Source organism: Thalassophryne amazonica, chromosome 12 (genome assembly GCF_902500255.1).
Source record: "Thalassophryne amazonica chromosome 12, fThaAma1.1, whole genome shotgun sequence".
NCBI lineage: Eukaryota > Metazoa > Chordata > Actinopteri > Batrachoidiformes > Batrachoididae > Thalassophryne > Thalassophryne amazonica.
This window is the reverse complement of record NC_047114.1, coordinates 35,700,610-35,714,841: the sequence shown is the minus strand read 5'-3', so window position 1 is coordinate 35,714,841 and position 14,232 is coordinate 35,700,610.

The following is a 14,232-nucleotide window of genomic DNA, read 5'->3' as shown; positions in this document are numbered from 1 at the left end:
GGTCTGCGTTCAAGGGTGTTGCGGGCCCCTGGCTGCAATCATGCTGGTGACATAGGATGCGGCCCTTTTGGTGGTTTCAGGATGGTGTGCTATTTCATATGCTCTGGCTAAGTGATCTGGACACTTTTCTAACAGTCTTTGGACTAGCTCAGCATCGCCCAAGCCATTTGTGAAAACCTCAACAGCTATAGCATCTTGTTCAGACTCTGACCAATCTCCATAAGCTACAGCAACTTTTCCATAAATGTCATCTTTGAAAAGATAAGAGCCTCGCCAGATTTACATACTCTTGCCTCAGCTCCACTGCCACGGCCGCTGCATGATCTGAAGAGGGGCCGTAGGCAGTCTCAAGTTCCTCCAGCAGGCGGCAGTAGTCCATTGTGGACAATAGCGCCTGCAGCTCCAGTAAGACAGAACTTTAGCTGGGTGGCCTTTGTCTTTGCTGACCAGTGGTTTGCCTCAGCGCAGCTCTCAAATCTGTGAAGAACTCCTCTCCATGGGGTATTGCCGTCGTACTGGCCAGGGCGTAGCGTGGGGCTCTCTCTTTGGGGTCGTAGTCCTCATCGCTGTCCGATAATGGAGGTAAACAGGGCACGGGCCGGCTCTTAGATAGAGCTGAGTGACGGGGTGTGGCTTACTGAAGAATGTCCATAGTTAACAGTCTTTGCTGGATAGATGCATGGATAGGACACGGGCAGTGCTTTTGCTTCTGGTTTGGACGTAGCTGGTGTACTAATTTAAAACTGTCCATGTGTGCAGTTAGCAAAAGGGTTAGTGTCTGCATAATTCACCTTTAATGACATGTCTGGAGGAGGAAACAGTGGCATATTGACCATCTGGTACTCCCACGAAGCCGTGGCGGTGACTGTTAGCTTCGAAGAAGGGATTAGTGGGGGAAAATTGAGCGGGACTGTCCAGACGGCGTGAACAATCTTCTCCATTAGCATGTGTGGTTGCGCCGTTTTCAGCGCACAGAATGGGTTATAATGTTTCATATTTGCTCTCAGTCCTGCGTTCATAAGCTTCCACAGTACCTTGTACATTGTCCTGACCATTGGTAAATGACATGAATGGATTTGAGAAGTTTGTTTCTTGTCCGTAAACATCGGGAGGATAGCATGCGGCCGCCATGTTGTTGTTAGCTTAGCCACGCAGCTATTTCAGTCACTCGTCTTTGGCTTTTAATCGTCCCCTTTTTTTTTTTTAAAGCTCACCACTCTTATAACAGCACGAGTGTCCCTTCGTGGTCGCCAGTGTTAACCATTCCTGCTTCAGTCTCCTAACTCTTTTAGTTGGGGGACACAGGGGAGATCCATCCTCCAGGGCCGAAGGCAGCTCTTCCTCCGGGGCTAACTCCCTCGAACGTTCCACGCTGCTATAGTGTGGTGCGGCACAAACGAAGCAAGCAGTACTGTGCTGAAGACTTGCTGCTTAATTATAACTATACTGTTTACAGCACGAGCCCTGCTACCTGCCTGACCGCCGTTGCTAAACTTCTCCATTAACATACACTGCTACACGCATCACGCCACTCAGCCGAGTCTCGCTCTCTCGGCGGCGTGCGCCACCGTCATGCGCACGCTCTCTCTCTCTCTCACTCGTGTTCTCACACACACACACACACACACACTCACTGAGCTAAACACAACACATTAGACACATCCCACAACAGAAGAAAAGCTACATGGGAACTGATCAGAGAAGAACAAAAAATAAATACTAAGACAAAACTAGACTGGAACTGGCTTATGACTGAAGTAAAGATATCCGGAAAACAAACAAAGGCAAAATCATAAACAGAAAACAAAACCCAATACTACAGCATAACTGATCAAATCAAATGAGATGAACAAAATAAACCAGTGATCAACTTATGATAAACAATGAAAATACAACCTGGCAGAACAAACTAGAATGGAACTGAACTATGACAAGAGTATGAAAAGTAACAAAGAATCAAAGTGACAAAGCAAAACAGTACAGAAAATAAACAAGTGACCAAAACAACTATAAATCAAAGCTGGAGCAGACGATGAGAAAAAGAAAGGAGGCAAAATGGGATCAAAACCCCAGATCCAGGCTGAAACCTGACACTTGCTACCAGTAGTGGCACTAACCCTAACCAATGCAAAACAAGTGAAAAATCACTCAGAAAAGATGAGGAAGGAAGAAATGTCAGTGGCCGCCACCTAAAACTATTCCTGTTTTGGGGGTCGTCTCATTTTTGCCTTTCTAGTGCACCTGTTGTTAATTTAATTAACAACAAAGCAGCTGAAAGTGGCGGTTCAACAGTGAATTACTCCCTGGGCGAGACCCCCTCCGAGGGCACCTCCCTCCCAAAAAACACAACATTTTGCACACATAGCCATTTTTTATTATTTTTAATATTTTAGAAGTGCCCCTGAAATTGCAATTGAAATTGGACATCAAAAGACCGCAGCTACAATAAAACTCTTATACAAAACATCCATGAATTGCACATTTGAAAAACATGACCTTACATGGTAAATATATGTCATTAGATGCTATATTAATCTGTCTTTCCGGGAGGGACAATTATCTTCTTGGTTACTGCCTCAAATTCTATGTTACTTGCTTTGTCATAAAATATTGTAGCAAATGTTGTTGAAACTGCTTACAGATATAAAAATTCTGTTGGCTAATTACAAGCGCCCAACATTAACCCAACGATGGCTATACATAATAACTGAACTTGTAACAGTTTTGATGCAAGTACGAGTCATTCTTCTATTGAAGCATGTGTAATTTTACACACATTACTACTTCAATATTTGAGATTTCTCCCCTAAAACAGCCATCCAAAAATAATAGAAAATTTGTTTGTACTAGTTAAAGAATTATTTTATTTACCTGTAGCTCAGCTTCAGCCAATTTTACTCACAATATCTCATACATAATTTACAATTTTGATGATGATGATTATCATTATTCTTACTGCATCCCTCTGACAAAGTCCAGTTTATGCCATTTAGCAGTGTGTAAAAAAATAATTTTAAAAAAGCCTGACAATTTCTCTGACTGTTTTGAGTACAATTTTGTGGTGAAAATACATGTTGTGTTTGTTGAGTTCAGACCAAATTATTGTTAGTATAATCATACCACCTTAGCAAGCAACATAGCAAGAACACTAACAAACATGTTCCACCAGCAGTTACATTAACCCTTCGTTCATGACGAACAGGTGAGTGTCATGATTTGGTATAGAAGGAGCATCCCCAAAAGGCTCAGCCATTCACAGCAAGATGGGCACGGATCATCACTTTGTGAACAACTGCGTGAAAGAATAGTCTAACAGTTTAAGAACAATGTTTCTCAATGTTCAATTGCAAGGAATTTAGGGATTCCATCATCTACAGTCCATAATATAATCAGAAGATTCAGAGAATCTGAGAACTTTCTACACGTAGGCGACAAGGCCGAAAACCAACATTGAATATCCGTGACCTTCGATCCCTCAGGCAGCACTGAATTAAAAACCGACATCATTGTGTAAAGGATCTTATCTTGGGCTCAGGAACACTCAGAAAACCACTGTCAGTTAACACAGTTCATCGCTACATCTACAAGTGCAAGTTAAACTCTACCATGCAAGCGAAAGCCATACATCAACAACATCAAGAAACACCGCCGCCTTCTTTGGCCTGAGCTCATTTGAAATGGACCGACGCAAAGTGGAAAAGTGTGCTGTGGTCTTACTCCACATTTCAAATTGTTTTTGGAAATCATGGATATTGTGTCCTCCGGACAAAAGAGGAAAAAGACCATCCACATTGTTACCAGCGCAAAGTTCAAAAGCCAGCATCTGTGATGGTTTGGGGGTGTGTTAGTGCCTATGGCATGGACAACTTCTGTGATGGTACCATCAATGCTGAAAGGCACATCCAAGTTTTGGTGCAACACATGCTGCCATCCAAGCACCGTCTTTTTCAGGGATGTCCCCTGCTTATTTCAGCAAGACAATGCCAAGCCACATTCTGCACGTGTTACAACAGCGTGGCTTCGTAGTAAAAGAGTGCAGGTACTAGACTGGCCTGCCTGCAGTCCAGACCTGTTGCCCATTGAAAATGTGTGGCACATTATGACGCGCAAAATACGACAACGGAGACTCCAGACTGTTGAACAACTGAAGTCGTACATCAAGCAAGAATGAGAAAGATTTCGACCTACAAAGCTTCAACAATTAGTGTCCTCAGTTCCCAAAAGTTTATTCAGTGTTGTCAGAAGGAAAGGTGATGTAACACAGTGGTAAACATACCACTGTCCCAGCTTTGAAATGTGTTGCAGGCATCCATTTCAAAATGAGCAAATATTTCCACAAAAACACTGACGTTTATCAGTTTGAACATTAATATCTTATCTTTGTGGTGTATTCAATTGAATAAAGGTTGAAGAGGATTTGCAAATCATTGTATTCTGTTTTTATTTACATTTTACACAATGTCCCAACTTCATTGGGATTGGGGTTGTAGATTCTCTCACAACTGTGTCCAATCCACTCACGGATGATTCGTTTGCGCGCAATTAAAAGAAGAAAAAAAAAACTGGCTGCAGGCAGTTCCTACTCTCCCCTCAAACTCTCTCATAATTGTGTTAAATAAAGGACAAAAAAAAGGACATTAACTCCTGCTCACAGACTGATTGCCAGAGACAGGACATGTCCACATCAAGTATAACTACAGATATCTCCACATTTATACACCGACAGTTCATTCGCACACACGCACTCACACAGCCCGTCGTCAAAGGAGGAAAGATAAACTATAACAGAAATCAGAGCACAGACCTGCAGCTCAGCACAAGAACAAATATAAACTAGAAGAGACATCAAAGTGCACAGTCTGGCTGCAGCCAAATTGCCTGCAGATCCTCCTCTGCGTTCTCACCTCCTCTCTGCCCCGCTGCTGCTTGCACAAGATGCAGACATTCCTGAATTGTCATGACGCTGCATGAAGCAACTCAAAGCAGGCCTCGTGTGAAAGGGGCTTTACACTGCAGACAGAGTGCCTCACTGCTCCACTGCATCATGCTGCAACATAGCACTCTGGAATTCCCCGAGGTTGTTGGCTGATGCTCGTACTTCACCGTCTTCTCACACTACTCAGGTTCCAATTCCTCCAGTGCTGGTCCAAAGTCACCACCATTCTACTATCTCTGGTCATCTCTGCCACTCTCCTCCACTGGGCAGTCACTCCCGAGCTATTTTCCACTGCTACATTTCAGTCCTTCATCCTCTTTCCATGTAAGAAGCAACAGGCCCTCCCTTCAGATCGCCATTTGTTTGCTGCCACTCCCCTCCTTGCCCTCTCAATGACCAATAGATCTGTCCATCATTCCAACAGACTATGATGCTGTGGCCAATTTGTCAATTACATTCAAGTGGAAGTATATTTTTTTTAACTGAAAGCATGCAGTAAAACCAAATAGTAAAAACAATCATGAAAAACCCAAATCATAAACAAAATTATACATGCATGCTCACAAAATAAAATCAGTCAACATGCGCCTCGTAACACTAACTCAAATGCGCATACAGCCAGATCCATAACAATTTAGACATCATTATTTTCCAGTTTTGCCTCTGCACACAACCACAATGAAATTAAACAGTGGAGTTTTGCCTGTTGGACACAACTTCAGCTTCAATTCAAGGGGTTTAGCAATAATATCCCTCTGTTGTCTGAGGCCATAAGAAATTTGACAGACTAAATACTCAAGTATTCATTCATAAAAAAGGCAGATCTAAGCTTGAGCCTCAAATGTGCCTTCTGGTCAACTATAACTAAATTTTCATGTCTCATTTGCAAGAAATTGCTTCTTTATTTCACTCCATAATGAAACTGTAGAAAACGGTGACATTCACAGTCTCTCCAATCAAAGCTTTACCCTTTAGACTTGTCATGGGTGGCTTCCCTCAAAAGTCTCCTTCTTGCACAGTCACTCAGTTTTGATGACTGTATACGCCAGACAAATTTACCACACAGTACCATCCTGTTTGTATTACTTAACAATTGATGTAATGAAGTCCAGGACACACACAGTGCTTGGAAATGTTGATGTATCCATGTATCCAAGAAAACTGGTTGTAAAGCGATGGATTAGTTGTTTAAATATTAAAGGTGCCTATGGTCATATATTCCTTGATTTTTGACTGTGTGACTATTAAATTTATATCATGCTGTAGAGGTTCTTTACTATGAGTTTAAAGGGTATTATTATAGAAATTTTAATATAAAGAAGCCTGAGTTCTCTTAAATATTTGATGGCATAAAAACATTAAATGTGTAAAAGCCCAAGGGTTCTCACTCTTTTGCATTCCACTTCATATCTGTGTGGTGTGTGTGTGTGTGTGTGTGTGTGTGTGTGTGTGTGTGTGTGTGTGTGTGTGTGTGTGTGTGTGTGTGTGTGTGTGTGTGTGTGATTTTGGCACTTCCAAAGAGATATCACTTCTTTCTACATGGAAATGCTTTTGACAGCAAGTTGTTCCTCTTATTAGATCCACAGTATCATTAAAAAAAAAAATCAAGCTACTCATTATGTTTACACTGACTCTTTTTAAAGTATTTTGCTTAACAATAATATAAAATTGTGACCTCAGCATCCGTTATTTCACTGCCTTAGTCACATTTTGTCTTTGATGTGATTTAATTAGAAAGAAATGTTAACATTCTCAAAGATGTCATAAAATACAAAAATAATTCGCTTTTAATAGGGCAGAACAGTCTTGATTGAACCCCTGAGTAATTTCATGGGATTTGACCATTTTTGAGAACAGCACGCCCATGCGCAACACAAACACAGCATCACTTCACACGGAAAGATGATGTACTGTTTTGTTTTCGGCTGCAATCACTGAAGCAGTTGCGAAAAGTGCAATTTTTTTGGGCTCCCAGTTTAGAAGGGAAGACAAGGCAAATGGGACAGGTCGTGTCAGTAAGTGTTAGTGAGATTTAACATGAATAATGATAATGGGCTGTCCCCGGAAGTACAATTTTTGCATCATATGCTCTTTCATTTAACCCCTTTATCACCCACCCTCAAACGAGATGACTTTGCCCAATTATGGCAAACGGCTTTGCAGTAGGAACACATGTACACACTGAGTTTTTTTTTTTAGTTTTTTTTTTTACAGTACTTGAGTTACTGAAATGCAGGTAATCCTAACCAGTTTTACCAAATAATCTTGTTCAGTGTGTGCACATTAGGGATGGTACCAATCAGATCCTGAATCGGTATCGGGTTCCGATACCGACGTAATTCACATATCGGAAAATATTGATCCAACCTGCGACATTTTCCAATACCGGACATGAGCCACTGTGAATCCTCTCAACTGCTGCTGTTTGCTCTCTGCTTGTTTATGTCAGGGTGGGCAGGAGCCCGTCACCAGATGGGAAAAGAAGTGACACTGACCGTCCCACAGTCACAATTCTCTGAGGTTGTCCTCGGGATTGACACTGGAACAGCTTGCAGAAGCTCAGGACCGCTGTCAGTATGTGGGCGGCTACCCCCCTCTAGAGCCGCCGCTGGCCGAAACCCAGAAGGCGAGGAGTCCCCCTCAGTAGCCACAGGGGGAAATCTGTGGTGGAGTATAGTGAAGCTATGATGACGGCAGGCGAGAGAGAGGAGCAGAATCTGAGAGGGCTGCAGGTAGCAGAGAAGCTGGGCCGGCTGTGGGCGTTCCGATAGAGGGACAAGACGACGCGGATCGCGCCGTGACGTTTTCCACTTCAAGCGGCAGGCCACACACCATGACTGCTTCCTCTTCTGGCGGCGGGCCGCGCGCCGCGACCGTTTCACGACCGAGGCTCATGCTGTGGTGTACGCAGTCTTCGTGGCGCCGGTACCAGAGCGATGAGGGCCGGACGCGCTGTGGAGGTAGCGACCGGGATGAGTGGCTTCATGGGTTCTGGGTACGAAGTTCTGGACATCGCCGGGTTTCGCCGTGGAACAGGCTTAGGAGGTGACATTTCTGGAACAGGAGGCGTGAGGTAAGTGGTCGGCTTCGGTGTTATGTCGTACCAGGGTGGGGTGAGAGCGGCATCAGAAAGTGTAATGACGCGCGGCTCCTCACAACAGGTGGCGGTGAGTTCGGACTCGAATAAAAGGTCCATGGGGTCCTCAATGGAGGAAGGGGCCTCACCCTGCTCAAACATCGTTTTTATATCTCTTAGCTCCGGAAACGTGGTTAGCAGCCCTGGTTCAGCTAAAAAGATCTGGTCGAGAGCCAAAAAATGCGCTGTTTTCCCTGCTTACTATAGCAGTCCTGATAGTCAAAAAACAAGTCCTGAATCTTGAACAAGACGTAGCCAAGTTCTGCAAAGCTAATTGCTCTGATTCAGAGTCCTCGTCCTCATCCACATCTGTCCATTCAGACTCGCAATCATCCTCAGACGGCAAGTAGGCCTCAGGTCGCTTCATCCAATCTAGACGCTTCTGAAGACAAAAAACGTCATCCAGGCTCAGAAGCTCTGGGAAATAATCAAACAGCCACGGATTTGCGTTCACCAAATCCCAAGCCTGGTCAAGAAAATCAAATTTCTCTACAGGGGTGTGACAGTCACGAAAACAGACAAAAAAAATGAGAGGTCAGCTAAAATCCTCTTTGTCACCTCAATATCTGGGGTACCGCAGCAGTATCCTTGGCTGGAGTGGAGTCTGCGGAGTCCATATTCTGGCCAGATTGTACTGTCAGGGTGGGCAGGAGCCCGTCACCAGGGACGGCTGGACCCACAATGCAAACCCCCGGACAAGGCTTTGGTGTGGAGGAAATCATGGTCTTCATTCCAGGCTTGGTTTCGATACACAAGTTATCAGGCAGCGTGGCAGAGGTACAATCAGGATTAGGCTGAGGCGTAGTCACAAACGAGCAGGGTTCAGAGGCACAAGTAAACTCAGACATCCGGGATGAAGCAAAAGGCGTGGTCGAGGTACAGAGCAATGTTCAGAACAAGGCAAGACAAAACAAGACTGTGAATGGCGCTGGAAAGAGTTCTAAGACTACAATCTGGCAGTGAGCCGTGAGACTGTGGAGGCTTAAATACTTGTGGGCTAATTAGTGAGAAGCGAGGGACAGGTGGTGTAAACAAGGTGCATGTGAGGAACAATCTAGAAGGGGTGTGGCTTCTGGCTAAAGAGTAAACACTGTGCAAGATAGTGAAGGAAGGGAAACTGAGTGGAGTGATGTAAAAGACAAAGACACATGAGCTAGTGGCAAGAGTGTGAGTGAAAGACGTGAGGCAGGTACAGTGAAGTGAAATGAACCAAAACAGATGGTCGTGAGGGCAAACAGAACAGAAATCAAACAGAGGACAAAAATAGAGCATGAACATGAGAACAAAACCAGACATAAAAGCGTAACGGACATCACAATTGAGAGCAGCCAAATAAACTACTGAAAACAGAGAATAATGCAAACAATAAACAAGATAACAGATAAACAGAAAATGCCATAACTAACGAAGGGAACATAATCAAATAAGCAGCACTGCAGGTAAATAACAAAAGACCCTGTGAGTAAAGTATAATAAAGTAACACAAACTAAATGGCAAACAGAGTGCACCAAATAACTAAAGGAACATAACCAGGAGCAAGATAACTGATAAACAGAAGGTGCAATAAATAACAAATTGAACATACAGAAAAGAAGCACTGAAAATAAATAGTAACAAAACCCTGTGACTAAAGCACAATAAAGTAACACAAAATAAATGGCAAACAGAGTGCAACAAATAACTAAAGGAAAATAACCAGACAAGAAACAAGACCAGCAGAAGCATGACAATGATACATGGAATGAAGGAGAGCACAAATGTGGAAAAAAGGCTTCAAAACAATAACAGCCAGGCCCAACCCGGCTGAATCATGACAGTTTACTGACAAGCAGGAGGAGGGCAGAGGTTTTCTGAAGCCGGGCTGTTTGAGAGAGCTCTCTTCCGCAGTGTTCTAGCTGTGGTTAGCGGCAAATTTTTGCTCAGCTCTTGGGTTCAAATTGTCTGTTTGTCGAGCATGGATTTTCCAAAAAATTAACTGACTTGTTGCTGAAAATGTGTGCTAAAAAGTTAGCAGCTTCAGCGTCCTAAGGCTGTAAAATGCCAGCTCAGCATCCAGCCAAGGAGAAGCTGAACAGAGATTCTGTCCTCTGAAAGTGAAAAAGTCTCCATTCAAATCCTGTGCGTGAGCGTCGGTGATGATACATTGATTTTACAGTTGAAAGGCTTGATGTTTCCAAAAAATTTGAAGTTTGTGCAGAGAGGAAGAAAAAGAGAGACGGAGGGAGAGAAAAAGCGAGCAAGTGAAAGATAAAAAGCGAGCAAGAGAGAGAAAGAGACATTGACCAAGAGACAGACAGGCAGAGAGAGAGAGAGAGAGACAGACAGGCAGGAAGAGAGACAAGCAGAGAGAGTGCTGTCTTTTCTTCTCAAGTCTATAAAAATAAGGCTATAAAAGTCTATAAAAAAATAAGAGCACTTAATTCTGTCACCAAAACATCATATCTAGGCTTTCATCTTAGATGCACCTTCTGGCAAATTGTAGCTCAACTTTCAGGTCTCCTTTTTAAGAAAATCCTCATATAAAATCAACAATAATGATAATATTAAAGCAAACAGAGCTCTGGTATCAGATCGGAAAAGTATCGGTATCAGCAGATATCCAAATTCAGGTATCGGGATCGGATTGGAAGTGGAAAAATTGTGGATTGTGCGTCACTGGTGCATATATCATCATTTGTAACATGAGGTTCTCTGCAAAACCTTCCCCAGTTTCTCTGTCTGTGTGTGTGTGTGTGTGTGTGTGTGTGTGTGTGTGTGTGTGTGTGTGTGTGTGTGTGTGTGTGTGTGTGTGTGTGTGTGTGTTATGGTCATTAACACATGCAAAATCTGCTTCTTGTGAATGTCTCTCCGTAGGATACCTCAAACACACACGAACAGAGTTCAGTGACATTTGGTGGAGATGTTGGTGTCTCGAGTCAAGGAAGAGTTGATTAAATCTGGAACAAGACATGGAGCAGAAATCATTTTATTTAATATCTTTGAAAGGTCTCCTGTGGATTTTCACGTATTTGTTGTCCAATAAAATGTCATCCCTGCATGCACTTCAGCTCGCGTTGCTTCCACTAATTAAAACGGAAGCTGACAATTTCCAGAGCAAATGCATTTCAAGCTGAATTGGTACAATTAAAAGTAAATGTTTTTTCAATTACAATTACTGTTATTTTACTTTGTTATTGTACTCTGTGAATAATATAACGACCAGTCATCCTTGTTCTTGTTACCACGTGGGGTTCTGTTAAACACATACAAATATGCACAGCTGCGCTTCAAACATTAAGTGTGTGGATTTTATTGCCACCGGCTGCACTGTTTCATGGCGATATAAAAACAGCTCTCATACATACAAACATGTCCTCATCAGGATTCTCTGCAAACTTTCTTCATCTTCTGGTTCGGCCCCCTTTTGCTATTTCTGCTTGTGAATTTGCCCATAATGTTAATTTAGCTACAGCTGGAGATGTTTGTGAAATTCTGACAAGTCAACATAAAACTTCACATGATCTGATGCAAACATCTCATCATGTCAAAACCATCCAAATCCACTCCCCAACTTCTTCTTATTTTGGCCCAGTTTTCTCTGTAGTTGAAGTGTTTTGAATAATGATGCTGGAGTGATGGATGCAGCCATCAGTCACACGCTAACATTCAAGTAGGCCACTGCTCACATAAGTCCTTCATTCATCAATTGCCTCATGTTTAGATTGGAAATTGGAATCCAGCAGACATAACAAGGAGTGAATGACAGTCCGTCATTACTTTCAATTTATCACTCACGCTGAGGTTCACGGTGGGTGAAGGTCACTTCACTCTCAGCGAGGCACAGTCATAGCGTGTACTGCTGATGTGGTCAATGGCGAAGACTTATGTGATAGATGTACATGGAATAAAAATAGTTCTCGTGCTATTCTGTCTTTGTGGAACAACATAATAATCCCTGTTTCCACCACAGGAACCTATGCCTGTGCCTCCGTTGCAGAAAATTGGAATTTTCAGAACCCTTTTCAGGGATTAAATAAGTCCCTGATCCGGGGTAGGTGCAAAAGAATTGGTGGGCAGGTCTCTGCACTGATTGGTCGATCTTACACAGAAGATGACATCAAGCAGCAAATAAGATAAGATAAAACTTTGTTGATCTCACAGTGGAGAAATTCACATGTTACGTCAGCTCTTAAAAAACACACAAGATGGGTGCGAGTAGAGGAAAATGTGCATCAAACAGCGTGTGCAAGGATAAGTAATATTAATAATACTTGTAACAATACAATAAAATAAGAAAATGAGGTAGAGATAGAATATATATATATATGAATATATATATATATATATATATATATATATATATATATATATACATATATAAGTACATATGCATATATAAACATGATTGGAAATGAAAAAAGATAGGAGCATCTTATTTACAATATGTGAAGTGGAATTTAGATGTGATAAGGTGGCATTAGTGCTGGGATTTGTTAACGAGTTGTTATTGCACGAGTTGTGGACATATTATTGCATGTGGTTATTTCACAGTGTTATTGTACAGTCTGACAGCAGCAGGGAGGAACGACCTGCGGTATCGTTCCTTCTTGCACTGAGGGTGCCTCAGTCTGTCACTGAACGAGCTGCTCAGCTCCACTACAGTCCAGTGCAGAATTGTCCATGATGGATTTGAACTTGGCTAATGCAATTTTTAAAAGCGAGCACAACAAATGAAACAGGATGGATAGCCAAGATGATGGGGAGGTAAAGGCATTGTTGGCTTTCTACTCAAAGGTCAAGGTCCAGTGAAGATTCACATCCTTGAGGAGGGAGAAAAATGTACATCACAAGTCAGCACCCCTGATACCCTCAGTATTAAACACACTAAGAAACAGTCCAGAGAGAAATAAAAAAAGTTGAAGCAGGACTATGAACTTCTGAAAACAAAACTGTCTCAAACCACAAAACCAACTCAACAGTCCAATGTCGGCATGATGTCGATATGACAATGGCATCAGCCCTGTCAATGGAGCCAGTGCCAACTACATGCCACAGTCAAAGTGATGTCATTGTGTGTCGTGCAATTAACACTGGTGTGACATTAGTGCCAATGTCACCAAAATGACCATATACCAAGCACAAAAATGATGATATTCCAATCATAGTGATGACATAGTATCACATCAAAAATAAATAAATAAATAAATAAATAAAATAAATGAAGATCTTGTGGCCTCTCCCCCTCAGTGAGATCTAATATGTATCTGCCTTATAGATTTAGCACATTTTATACCAGATGCTCTACCTGCCAGAACTTCACATTATGAGAATGGAGATAGGTGATCTTGAGTAAGAACCTTCTGTTTTAGAAGCACACATACCGCTTGGTCACAAACATGATTACAAGCTGATCTTCAACTTATTTTCTGTAATTGGCAGCGGGTGCTAATGAAACATAGACACCAGTGTGAAAATGAGGTTTTTGCTCCTATTAATGACCATAATCACAAAATTTATTTAAATTGACCCTTGAAGCTATGCACCAGTGGAATGCACAGAGAACTGAGCACAAAGTTGTCACTGTGCATTCCACCGGCAGAACACACCGTGATTATTCACCAAATACCATGGATGGAACAAGAATAAGATGTCTGAAATAGGGGATTTTTTCTATTTGTTTATTTTGTGGGTAATAGCCAGGGCATGAGTGTGTTCATGCATTGTGACTCCTTTGTACTCAGCTATGATGTCCTTTGATATGTAAGTCCACCTGTTACGCATGTAGACATATTTTTAAAGAAACAAGCATGAATTAAGTTCAATGTGAAGAACATTTACAATTAGGGCTGCAACAAATGATTATTTGGATCATCGATGAATCTGATGGGGTTTCGAAACGATTAATCGATTAATCGGATTAGTGGGGAATTTTTTTAAAAATGTGACAGGGAAGCAATTTTTCTCCCCTTCCATCACATTATTTAACAACAGATCATTATTTGAAAACTTAAGATACTTGAAAATCAACAAATTGTCAAATGCCCCTTGGCTGTTGAAATCTAAAATAATAAAGAATAAAACAGTTTATAATAAAGAACAAAAATAACTAGGACTGCAAGCAGTCATATACGGGCCCTCGTTCCGTGCAACCGCCTACCCAGGGCAGTGTGTTCTCTTTTG